Source organism: Myxocyprinus asiaticus, chromosome 15 (genome assembly GCF_019703515.2).
Source record: "Myxocyprinus asiaticus isolate MX2 ecotype Aquarium Trade chromosome 15, UBuf_Myxa_2, whole genome shotgun sequence".
Lineage (NCBI taxonomy): Eukaryota > Metazoa > Chordata > Actinopteri > Cypriniformes > Catostomidae > Myxocyprinus > Myxocyprinus asiaticus.
Window position 1 is genome coordinate 29,873,923 of NC_059358.1, and position 13,760 is coordinate 29,887,682.

At 44.1% G+C, this 13,760-nt stretch overlaps 1 long non-coding RNA gene across 1 annotated transcript in view; it reads left to right on the forward strand.

Moving 5' to 3' along the window:
* Window positions 1–7,995, forward strand: part of LOC127453441 (uncharacterized) — a 32,208-nt gene extending 24,213 nt beyond the window's left edge. The window contains exons 2-3 of the long non-coding RNA XR_007899408.1: window positions 6,578–6,682; window positions 7,277–7,995. This is a non-coding gene — a long non-coding RNA (uncharacterized LOC127453441). The remainder of the gene's footprint in view (window positions 1–6,577; window positions 6,683–7,276) is intronic.
* Window positions 7,996–13,760: the final 5,765 nt, after the last annotated feature.

Genomic DNA, 13,760 nt, shown 5'->3' on the forward strand with positions numbered 1-13,760 from the left:
TTTGGTACTAATAGCTGAGTTGTATTCTCTTTGGTCTGAGTGTCCTGCATCACTTGATACAACTGCTCTTTAATAATAGAAAAGTATGGATATGTGAGCGCAACATTAAGCTGGAGCTGTTGACCATCAATTACTTTCACTTGATCAAAGGCGTGCTTGAGGGGCTCATCACGTGACTGCTCCAGTGGGAAATCCCCCTCAGGGGAGCTCCTGAGTATGGGAATTCCCTCATCTGTGTCATCATGATGCGGAGCAGACATTGACGGCCCTGGCACCGCCTCTTCAGCCATAGCATCGCACATCACACACCACGACACCACTTTGCAGGACCCATCCACACACATTACCCTCAATAAGTTTTTAAAACCAGGCCAATTGGTGCCCAGATTTAGTGGATAGGTGAGGCAGAATTTAACTGCGGCCTCAACTCTATGCCATTTTCTCCTGAATCGTATCTCAATGGTAACCACTGGATACTTGTGAATGTCACCATGCACACACCTCACCAGTTTATTCTTATCCAATGCCCCACCTTGCACCAAGTGTTAGTGGATAAAGGTTTGAGAAAAACCCGAATCCAACAAAGCTTGATATGTATCCCCTTTTACCTTTACCGGTATTCGATACGCCTCCGCCCAATCAGGGGCAGCCTGCGGAGATGTCAGGGATCTGGATCAGTGTCCCCATCTCCATCCCCGGACATTGATCCTGGCAGTGCCTGGCTTCCCAACAGCTCTGACAGACCAGCTCAGGCTTTCCGACCAAACTCATGGGGTGGTCTCACCAACCTGGGGAGGAGAGCAGAGAGAAAGATGGGGAGTAGGAGGGACGGACAAGGGGAGGGGTTTGGGCGGGGTTCCTCCCTTCTTCCGGGGAGCCGGAACTGGGGGGTGGAGAGAGAGAAGAGAGAATAAAGGGAGAAGAAGAAAACACTGCTTCGCTGCCTCCTGGAAATGCCGCCATGTAGTCCTCTGCCAGCTGAACGGCCTCTTCCAGTGACACCAGGCAGTGGCACTGGACCCACTCTGACATTCCTCGAGGAAGCTTGGAGACGAACTGCTCCAGTACCACCAGATCGACGACATCCACGGTGCTGCGGGTTCCCTCTGACAGCAACCATTTCCGACAGGCATCCCAGAGTTGTTGGGCAAAAGCGAACGGGTGGCTGCGCTTCCTGAAGCTCAAGGACCTGAAGAGCTGACGACTCTGTTCTGGGCTACGACCAACCCGTTGCTGGATGGCTTTCCTCAGATGTTGGTAGTTAAGGAGGCTGCCGGTGGGAAGTTGTTGTGCCACTAGCTGTGGAATTGAGTTAAAGACTTCTGGATTATTAACCAAATCTTAGGCTAATGCGGGAATGATGACAGGAGTACTCAAAAAATTTATTTATTGATGATTTTTTGACAGGGCATTTGGAGCAAGTGTGAGCTCCTCCACAGAAGTTGCAGATGTGCAGAAAGTGGCACAGTGATTTGTGGCATCCAAATTCATTTAAATTATTACATTTTTACTTGCCTGCTGAAAAGCTCACTATTCTGCCTTTGAGGACTTTGATGGAAGAATATGACGGGTTGCTGCTGGGTTGAGGAATGTACACTGGCAGACAAAATTTTGTAATAATGTACAGATTTTGCTCTTATGGAAAGAAATTGGTACTTTTATTCACCAAAGTGGCATTCAACTGATCACAATGTATAGTCAGGACATTATTAATGTGAAATTGATTATAATTGTAAAAAAAAATTCAGAACTTCTTCAAAGAGTTCTCATCAAAATATCCGCCACGTGCAGCAATGACAGCTTTGCATATCCTTGGCATTCTAGCTGTCAGTTTGTCCAGATACTCAGGTGACATTTCACCCAACACTTCCTGTAGCACTTGCCATAGATGTGGCTGTCTTGTCGGGCACTTCTCATGCACCTTACAGTCTAGCTGATCCCACAAAAACTCAATGGGGTTAAGATCCATAACACTCTTTTCCAATTATCTGTTGTCCAATGTCTGTGTTTCTTTGCCCACTCTAACATTTTCTTTTTGGTTTTCTGTTTCAAAAGTGGCTTTTTCTTTGCAATTTTCCCCATAAGGCCTGCACCCCTCAGTCTTCTCTTTACTGTTGTACATGAAACTGGTGTTGATTGGGTAGAATTCAATGAAGCTGTCAGCTGAGGACATGTGAGGCATCTATTTCTCAAACTAGAGACTCTGATGTACTTATCCTCTTGTTTAGTTGTACATCTTCCACATCACTTTCTGTCCTTGTTAGAGCCAGTTGTCCTTTGTCTTTGAAGACCGTAGTGTACACATTTGTATGAAATCTTCAGCTTTTTTTTTTTTTGGCAATTTCAAGCATTGTATAGCCTTCATTCCTCAAAACAATGATTGACTGACAAGTTTCTAGAGAAAGCTGTTTCTTTTTTGCCATTTTTGACCTAATATTGACCTTTAGACATGCCAGTCTATTGCATACTGTGGCAACTCAAAAACAAGCACAAAGACAATTGGGTTTGTTTCCCAATTAGCGCTTCATTTAACAACCAAATAGCTTTCAGCTGTGTTTGATATAATGGCAAGTGATTTTCTAGTACCAACTTAGCAATTTAGCATGATTACTCAAGGATAAGGAGTTGGATGGCTGCTGGAAATGGGGCCTGTCTAGATTTGATCAAAAATGACTTTTTTCAGATAGTGATGGTGCTGTTTTTTACATCAGTAATGTCCTGACTATACTATATTGTGATCAGTTGAATGCCACTTTGGTGAATTAAATACCAATTTCCTTCCGAAACAGCAAAATCTGTACATTATTCCAAACTTTTGGCTGCTAGTGTAGTTAGTGGGTTTGTTTGCTGAGGTGACCGGTTGAGGGGGTGTGATTGTAGGGCAGGACGTGGTTTGGTGTTCGGTTGACCTACAGATGGTGCATGAAATGCTCCTGCATCCCAGGAACACTCTATTATGTAGATCTAAATCTAGCGCTCCCCAGTACTGGCATTGATTCCACTGCGCTACTCTAGCTGCACATTTAGCTGGAAAACGCTTGTGGTACATGAAAAAATGACTGCCGCCATAGAAGTGAGATAGTTCAGCGATGATGGATAAATAATCATTAAGCTCATGCCGTTTGTGTGGGAACATGGAGCATATGACTTCAGTAAATGGCCGAAGGTGATGCAAAATTCGGCGAAGGTGAGCATGCGAGAAATGCTGCGGGAGGAATATTTTAGATTTACTGAGAACTCGCTGCAGTCTATGGTTCTGACTGTATTGTTGTGAGAGATTTTTGAAAGTAAAGAAGAGGGGTCTATGTCCGCACCTGCTAAAATTTGATAGCGTAGGTGGTTGGAGACTGGCCGGGGTTCTGTAAAAGTGGTGTTTGTGGGAATAGCGAGAGGTATGGCTGTTTGAAGTGTAATGTGGGATGGCGAGCTGGGAAGTCTGGGTTAGCTGGGAAAGGATTCGGGACCAGATTCGCTTGCTGAGGCAGCCTCGTTCTGGAGTAGAGAAGATTATAATGATAGATAGGAGGGGATAAAGTGAAGAGGGGAATGGATCTGGGGCGGGGTTCTCCAGCGGAGGCAGCCTCGTGCGGGAATCCGCACCAGTGGCAGATGGATAGGAAGAAGTAGAGGGAAGGATGATGGCAGGAGTAATAGACTGTGTGGAAAAAATGAAGGCGTTTGGAAGAGCTGTTGTTGAAGAATGAGGAAAATGGCCCGTGTGAACAGTGGAAAATTCAGAGCACAGATGGTGGGCTTGCTGCATGTAGGGAGATGGAATTGTTGAGAAATCTGCTATTGAGTGCATATTTGCCATGGTAGCTTGGAGAGAGAGAGAAGGAGGCGAAGGGAGTTCAGCGAGTTCACTTCGGTGTTTACCTGTGGGAAAATATTACCGCTGGAACTGGATGGCTGTGAAAGAGTTCCGGGGATTTCCACAAATTTTTGGTTGAGGGCTGCCAATTTAGAGCATTTAGCGGGTGGAGATGAAGTTGGAGGAGAGGGTGAATTATCGCGTTTAGGGGCGACAAGCAGATCATAGAGCTGAGCTTTGTTTGCATGCCGAGGGTATGTGATATCTGTGACTGCGAAAGTGTGTCTTAGTCCACTTGGCTATACTGGGGATGGAATGGCGATCGGACATGGAAGAGGCATTAGATGAGGAGGTATGTGAAGCTCTTGAGGGAGGGGGAGAAGAAGTAATCCAACGGCGGCACCTGGGAGAAGAGGTATCCAAGCGTGAAGCTTGGTGGCCTCGATTCACCGCTGGAAGTTGAGGAACGGCATTGGAAGAAGCAGAGATGATCCTGGGTTCGACAAGTTGTTGTGGAGAGTCCGGAATGATTGAGAATTCTTCGTCGGAGGGAAACCGTTCAAGTTCAAGAGACATCTTCGAGTATGGGTGGGGTGTAATGCCGGAAGACTCTGTGCCATGTAGAGGTAAGCAGCTGTTTATATATGCTTACTCTGGCAGAGTGATTGGTCGGATTAAATGAACTTGCTCCTCCCGAACCTTGTAAAGAAACTCAATTAGATGAAAATGTTTTGCAATTTGTTAAACTACTTTTCTCATTCTTTGTGTGGTCACAGAAGTATAGCCAAAACTGTCCATTAATCTCCCTGTTCAAAACAGTCTCAGAAATGCCTGTGTTTGTGTAAACAGTGTAATTTCACTCTGCTAATGTACATTGGCAGTCTCCATTCCGGCACCATTTATCACTTTCAGAAAACAGTGATGATGAGTAATTTCAGACCAAACAAGCTCTCATTCTCTCCTTTTGTTTAGTTATTAGGAGCAAAACTGGAAAATTAAAGTGTCAGAATAATATTATTTGTTTGTGTTTTACTGATTTATTTGTAACAGAGTGGCAAAACAGAAACAGTGTTTTTCCCCCATTTGAACTTCAATTTACACATTTTTACTTCTCCAAAACACAGCTGTGCATGTCTGAATTGATTTCATCAATCAGCTGTTATATCAATAAAGATTAATAGTTAATATGAGTCTGTTTAGGCATTAGAGGTGATTATTTAGCTTTTAATATACAAGTATTTATACACAAGCTACACATCCAGTGGAGTCCAAAAGTCTGAGACCACACTGAAAATCTGAGATTTATTTTATTATTTTCCCTCTCATTTAGGCTAAACCTGGAAAGAAATAGAAAGCTTTAGGACACTGAATAAAAATTAAAGCACACAAGATGTTCTTTAGAACATTTTCAAACCAAGCTGGATAGGAAAACATGGATTATCAGGTGTTGCACAAACTTGTGGATCCATACCAGCTTGAGTAGATGCTATCATCAATACCAAATACAGAAACTCTGGAATTCATGTATATTTTTCACAGGGGCGTAACTAGAGGGAGGGCAGGGTGGGCAGCCGTCCTAGGGCCCGGGGTGAGAGGGGGCCCGCAATGGTTGATCAAAAGAAACCATAAAAATGACAGCAGGCCCGAGGGGTGATGATAAACGACCAAGGTCCCCCAAGGAGGGAATTGTTATGCTGATAGTATAATTCATAAAGGGAAAAAAAATTAAAAAGAAGAATTTTCACTTGTATCCTAAGATGTTAATTTACATCTGGCTGACTCGGATTATTGAAAAATGTCAATAATACACTACTGTTCTAACATCCTTGCACTAGAGGGAGCAGCACACATATTTTAAGGCTGGTCTTATTGAGGACAGAGTGTCAAACAAGAGTCTCTGTATATCTTTATGGAAACTCTCTGGGATTCATTCCCATTGCTGTTCAACATGCAGAGAGTCTCTTCAATATATTCAGAATAAAAAAGGGGCAATTATTGATAATGATTTGTGGTCATGTTTATGCACTTTTGTGTGTGCGTGTGTACAGTATACAGAAAAGAGAGAGTGAGTATACAGAAAAGAGAGAGTGAGAGAACAGAGCCTGAGAGCCGACCCTGCCAAATGATATTGGCACAGCACCATTCACATGGACAGCATCCTCAGACTTACTTTACAACACTGTGAGAGCATCTTTTTCAAGATGTTTTTATTTCAGTTAGATTTTCCCTCTTTAATTGATGGTCTGTAGGTCACTGAGTTCAATAGTTGCTAAAATACATTGCCAGTGCTTCTGTATTCAATGTCCCAATGCCAAATGATGGTTAGAATTATTAGACAACTGGCACACAATGAGCAGATTTCTGATTAATTGTGCTCTGATCAAGAGATTCAACTGTATTCATTTGCAGAAGTCATTATTAAGAATGTGTCAGTTACCTCCAAGGCAAACAGATCGGTCCTACACATGACTTTGTTGACCACACAGCTCATTCGAGCAGCACTTTGATTGGGTGTCTAATGACCAGAGACATTGACTAAGGGCTCTGTGTTTGCTAGAATGTAGAGCACGATTGTATGAGTGCATTTAACCCATACTAGCCGGAGCGTTCAAATTTGGGAACAATTATTCCCATGGTTCCTGTCTCAATATCTTCACTGTTTATTTCTGAAAACTGCCAGATACTCATGACAATATAAGCTAAAAGCACATATGACTGATTAAGGGGTTACTGAATAATAATGAATAATAAATGTATCGTCATCAGCGTCATCCTACATTTGCCTGAGCTGAGCCAGAGAGGATACGCCGGGAGATTACCTCCAGTGTTGGACTTACTGCTTCAAATTGAAAACTGAGGTGATCTTTCAAGGTAAGACAAGTTATTTAACATGTGTTGTCAGTATTGTCTATTGAAAGTCAAAACGTTTTAGTTATGAAGCATTTATTTGTAGGAGTAACGCTAGTTATTTCTGGAAGAAATCACATGACCTTCGGCGTTCATCGGACAGGCAGCTAGCCTCTATTTTTAAGCAAATTTCTGTGAAACTTGCTAAATAAACATTAGCTAGCAATACTATGTACATTTTTAGCTAAATATCAATAACTTTTTTAATAAGTTTTGTCGTTGTAAAAAATCTGCCTGAAGTAATGTGAGGAAGAGAGCAGACGCTGTTCAGACCTGCCTGGAAACTGGCCTGCTAGTTAGATAAGTTATCTAGCTTGTTGATTTTCCCATGTAATACATTTTTTTAAAAATATATAATTTAGCAGCTAGCCTTACCCATCCATCACACAAACATGATTTTAGGTTGTGTGTAGCTTCCTGTTCACAAGGAAAGTGTGAGAGGGCTGTCTACAGTTGGACATTCTGGTTAGTGTGCAAGCCTTTGGTAACTATTCACTGTACGGATTTGTGAAGAACACACTACTGGCTACCAATTGTTGTAGTTTTTTTCTGTTGTAGAGATGGATAGAGACTATGGCTCCCTGCTCAGCACCCTCAAGAGGAGGAGGCAGCTGACTGCTGATGAGCTTAGGTTCATAGCAGAGGAGGACATGGCTCATGAGGGCATGAGCACACAGGAGGAAGATCTGCTGGACCAGGAACTACTGCAGGAATAGGCCACGAGGGAGGATGAGATGGAACCTGATCCCCAGCCATGTTTACTGGTGTTGTTGTTCTCCCTCTCTTCTCTCCACAGGTATTGCAGTTGTTGAGTATTTATGAATTTATATATATTCAGTTCCTGCACTCTTTATTAAAAATGTATTTACTGTAGATAGTTAGAAAGTTTGATTTTGTATGTTTTGCTGTGTAATTCGTGTGTAATTCTAATGTTCAAATTAAATAAAGTGTGTGTTTTATTGATCACATAAAATTTATATTTCAGTGTTTGTGTACTTCAATTTCAGATGCAATCTCAATTTATTATTACAGGTGCTCAAAAGGAGTATTTGAGGAGTGGTCATGTGAAATGTATCTTAACATTCTAAATGTTTGTTTTATTCCATTTTCCCACTAATCACTAGAATGGTCATAACTTTTAAACAATAGATTATATTTCTAATCTGTGTGCTATTCTACATTGCCCACAAAATTATGTATATTTCATACACTCTAAGTTTCCCTCTAGCTTGTAATTAAAATGGTTGAAAATGCAGTTGTCTGATGAAGTATGGTGGCCGGAGAAGATTTTTGTAAAAATTGCTGTGTGAAATCTTATTGATAAAGGATGATTAGCCTTAAATAATCATACATACACTATATTGCCAAAAGTATTCGCTCATCTGCCTTTAGACGCATATGAACTTAAGTGACATCCCATTCTTAATCCATAGGGTTTAATTTTTGACCATTCTTCCAGAAGCGCATTTGTGAGGTCAGACACTGATGTTGGACGAGAAGGCCTGGCTCGCAGTCTTCGCTCTAATTCATCCCAAAGGTGCTCTATCGGGTTGAGGTCAGGACTCTGTGCAGGCCAGTCAAGTTCTTCCACACTGAACTCGCTCATCCATGTCTTTATGGACCTTGCTTTGTGCACTGGTGCGCAGTCATGTTGGAACAGGAAGGGGCCATCCCCAAACTGTTCCCACAAAGTTGGGAGAATGGAATTGTCCAAAATCTCTTGGTATGCTGAAGCATTCAGAGTTCCTTTCACTGGAACTAAGGGGCCAAGCCCAGCTCCTGAAAAACAACCCTACACCATAATCCCCCTCCACCAAACTTCACAGTTGGCACAATACAGTCAGACAAGTACCGTTCTCCTGGCAACCACCAAACCCAGACTCTTCCATCAGATTGCCAGATGGAGAAGCGTGATTCGTCACTCCAGAGAACGCGTCTCCACTGCTCTAGAGTCCAGTGGCGGCATGCTTTACACCACTGCATCCGACGCTTTGCATTGCACTTGGTGATGTATGGCTTGGATGCAGCTGCTCGGCCATGGAAACCCATTCCATGAAGCTCTCTACGCACTGTTCTTGAGCTAATCTGAAGGCCACATGAACTTTGGAGGTCTGTAGCGATTGACTCTGCAGAAAGTTGGCGACCTCTGCGCACTATACGCCTCAGCATCCGCTGACCCCGCTCTGTCATTTTACGTGGCCTACCACTTCGTGGCTGAGTTGCTGTCATTCCCAATCGCTTCCACTTTGTTATAATACCACTGACAGTTGACTGTGGAATATTCACGACTGGACTTGTTGCACAGGTGGCATCCTATCACAGTACCACGCTGGAATTCACTGAGCTCCTGAGAGCGGCCCATTCTTTCACAAATGTTTGTAGAAGCAGTCTGCATGCCTAGGTGCTTCATTTTATACACCTGTGGCCATGGAAGAGATTGGAACACCTGAATTCAATTATTTGGATGGGTGAGCGAATACTTTTGGCAATATAGTGTATATGTATATAATTTGAAAGCCCTAGTTCTTCTCTTCAATATGGTATATACAGTCCAGGTGTGTGATGTTATATGAATATGAATGTAATATGAATATTGATATGAATATCATATTCTGGCACAGAATGGAATTTTCGGAATTTTGGGCTCAGGCTTTAAGGGATAGAGCACCCAAATGAAAATTTGGTCATCATTTACTCACCCTAATATTGTTCCAAACCTCTACAACTCTACAACACAAAAGGAGTTATGTAGAATGACAGCCTCAGTCATTATTCATTCTCACTGTATGGAGAGAAAAAAGCAATGAAAGTGAATGGTGACTAAGACAAACATACTGCCAAACATCTCTTTTTGTGTTCCATGGAAGTAAAAAGTCATACGGGTTTACAACAACAAGAGGGTGAGTAAAGGATGGCAGCATTTTTTGGGGAAAAAATCCCTTTAAGTGTCCATGGTTTGATCACACAGCATGAGTAACTGGCACAGTGCTTAAGTGAACATCTGTAAGACACCACTCTCTGAAGACAATCTGCAGCAATGGAAAGCAACCAGATCTACACATATACCAACATACACGCACACACACACACCTGCTTTGCCTTTACCTCACCACCTCTGCAAGGGCTGGAGGGGACAGCTAGAGCTGTACCATGAAGGGAGGGACTTCTATGGGAAGAGTCTCTTTTTAAACCAGTCTTAATCTCAGCTTTCACTGTGGCATCAAACAGTTAAGAATGATGAAAAAAAGGGGCGTCTGATTAACAACATCTTAAAATGCAACACCTTGATCAAGCTTTGGATGTCACAGGAAGTGAGAAACATAACAGTTTAATAAAAATAAACATCTGTACAGATCAGGGCTGTTTCTGACCATTTTAGTGCACTAGTCGAGGTCCCTATTGGCGAATATTTCTGTAGTTTTTACATTGCTTCTTAGGGAGACAGGAATCAGAAAAAAGCCCAGAGGTGTCATGGCGCCACCTAGTTGTAGGCCAGGAAAATTGTGGATAGTTTGTTAATGTTGTGCTGGCGTCTATTTGATTTACATTGACAAAATCACAAAATCAATAAACAAATTGCATCGTTTGCGATTGAATGAGCTGATTGTAGTCAGCCATTATTATTTATTAATGATAATATTCTGTGAGCGAAAACGTCCAATAACGGGGGTTACAAGATAAAATAAGTATTAGCTGCTGTTATACCAACATGCTCAATATAAAATAAAACTTCTTTTAGGCTACTGATGTCACGGTTCTGGTAGGTCTGTCTGATTTTTCCTGTGTGTCTGCATGTTTACCCTGGCCATGTTAGCAGTGTGTCTGGCGTTTCCATGGGAATGTTCATTTGCGCTGCTCGCAAGCTGATTGCTCTCACCTGTTCCTCGTTATCTTTCCCCATTTCTTCTCCCTCGTGTGTATTGTCCGTTGCCAGACTGTTTCGTGTGTTTGTTCCATGAAGTCTTGCCCTCCTGTCGGTTCTTAAGGGAGCCTATGCCATCACTCTCCTCAGCGGTAGAGCTCGTGAATGGGGAACGACCGTGTGGGATAACAATCACCAGTGCTGCTCATCCTTCTGGAGCTTCTACGCCAATATATGCAAGGTATTTGACTGCACGGCTTGCTGCAGCGAGGCAGCAATGATTTTCTCCAGCCTTCATCAGAGTGACAGATCCGTGTCAGACTATTCCATTGAGTTCTCCACCCTTGCTGCTTCATGCAGATGGAACGACCGGGCTCTGTGGGACCGGTTTTTGCATGGGCTCTCCGACCGGGTTAAGGATGAGATTTACACACTCGACCTTCCAGCTGGCTTGGATGACCTGATCAATTTAGCCATAAGGGTGAATAATGGACTCTCTGTGCGACTATGTGGCTCCATCTGCCTGTGTATTGTTGAGTCACCCTTGGCTGACCAAACATACAGTAATCTGCAGGTAAACTGGGTTGAGAATTCAGTGTTTGCGTGTTTGAGTCTTTTTTGTCTGTCAATGTTTTGGTTCTGCTCTCCGCCCTGTTTCTTCTGTTTATGTGTTGCAGGAGGAACCGATGGAGCTAACCGGAGTGCCCGAGGTCTACCATGATTTGAGAGCAGTGTTCAGCCAGTCCCCGGCTGCTTCTCTGCCTCGAGGTTGTCTTCATTCGCTCTTGGCTCTAGAGAGAGAGGCCATGGAGAAGTACATTGGTAATTCACTGGTGGCTGGTATTATTCTTCCTCTTTGGCAGGGGTGGGATTCTCCTTCGTGGGGAAGAAAGATGGTTCATTACACCCCTACATAGATTATTGGGGGCTGAATGACACCATGGTAAAAAAAAATTTATGCTTTGCCGCTGATGCATTCAGTCTTTGAACTTGCAGGGGGTGAACATTTTTACGAAGTTGGAACTCCGCAATACTTATCACCTTGTTCGGATCAGGGAGGGGGATGAGTGGAAGATGGCTTTAACATGCTGACAGGGCATTTTGAATATTTGATCATGCCCTTCAGCCTTTCCAACTCAATAGCTGTGTTCCAGGCTCTCGTCAATGACATGCTCAGAGACATGGTCAGTTGGTTTGTATTTGTTTATCTCAGTGATATTCTGATATTCTCCCAGAATATCACTGACTATGTCCGACAAGTCAGGAGAGTGCTCCAGAGGCTGTTGGAGAATCTTCTGCTCATCAAGGCAGAGGAGTGTGCTTTTCATGCACAGTTGGTTCTGTTCCTGGGGTTCATACTTTCATCTGACGGTATTTCATCTGGGGCTATTTTGTCCCAAAGGGCTCCTTCGGATGAAAGGGTGCACCCCTGTGCCTTCTTTTCCTATCGTTTTGCCCTGACAGAACAGAACAACGACATCAGAAACAGAGAATTACTGGCTGTCAGGTTGGCTTTGGGGGAGTGGCGTCATTGGTTGGAGGGCTCGGGGTACCTTTCGTGGTTTGGACTGACCATTGAATACATCCGTGCCGCTAAACGCCTAAATTCCAGACAGGCTCGCTGGGTACTTTTCTTTGGTAGATTTGATTTTACCATCTTGTATCATCACGGGTCTAAGAACATCAAACCAGATGCATTATCTCACTCTTTTGAAACCTGAGAGCACCTAGGATTGGTAGCGGTGGTGTCCTGGGAGATCGAGTCCAAAGTCTGCTCAACCTTGCTCAACATTAACATTCCCGCAAAGTGCCCAGATAATCTGTTATTCGTTCCTCAGTTGGTCCAAACTCATGTCTTCCAGTGGGGCCATTCCTCTGACATGGCCCATCACCCAGGAGCTACTCATAACCAAGTGTTGATTAAGCAACAGTTCTACTGGCCATCGTTGGCGCAGGATGTCTGAGAGTTTGTTTCTGCCTGTCCTGCTTGCTCCAGGAACAAGACGTCTAGTCTACTCCACTAGAGGTGTTGCGTCCTCCTGGGCACTGGCAAGGGGGGCCTCTCTAGCAGACATATGCAGAGCTGCGGATTGGGCTACACCCAATAACTTTGTGAGGTTTTATAACCTACGCATAGACCCAGTTTTGACCCGAGTGTTACAGCAGGTAGACCGGGCGGCCGGTTGGGTGTACCGCTTTCATTGCGCCTTTCCCCTTTTTTCCAAGGTGATAATGTGCGCCTTTTTGTCCACAACAGTTCCCCGTATCCAGTGAACCCCGGACACCTCTTTAATTCTTAAGCACTGTTCGGTGATGAACTCGGCGGAAGAGTAACAACACCAGGCCCAGTACTCGTGGTATGCCCCTTTCAGGTGAGCCCGTGTGCTCCGGCTCAGTGCTCCATGCGTGGTGATTCCCCCTTGGTAATCCCATATGATGAGTTTCCACTGTTCGGTTTCCCCTTAGGTGAACCCTGTGTTTCCCCTCACTAGAGCTTTCTCTGCCTCGGCCACTGTGGCTGCGTACTCTCTGTAGATAGGGTCCTCCGGTGGTATCATTCCATATGTGAACTTCCCCGTTGGTAAGTCCATGTGAGGTATTCTCCACATGTTAACCTCCCTCTGGTAGGATGTGGTCTCCATAGTGCTCTCCTTCCTGGAGAGGGAAGATCACTTCCCAGCGCTATTCTAGAAAGTGCTCGGCGGGAAATTGCTTAACAGCAGATCAGGAAAGGCACCGCCGGTAGCCTACTTGGGTAAGTGCCTCCTCCCCCTTAACGGGACTAGGGAGACACCTTACCTAACTCGCTGGAAGGTCACGACGTCATTGAGCGCCCGCTGCGAGGCACGCAGCAGCTTACCCGTGTCCACTCTTCCGTAGTTTGTGACACGGTTCAGCGCCTGGGGTATTTCTTATAGGAACCCCTAGTGTCACTACATCGACACAATGTCGAGTGAGTGACAGACAGGGAACGTCTTGGTTACTGATGTAACCTCTGTTCCCTGATGGAGGGAACGAGATGTTGTGTCCCTCCTACCGCTGCGCTGAACCTGTTGCTGACATGGCCGGGACTCTCTATCAGCACGCCATCTCCTTTTATACCTGTATGTCCGGGGGCGGAGAGTGGCATGCAAATTCCATTCGCCAGTTCTCATTGACCTTTTCCATTTTAAGCAAAGG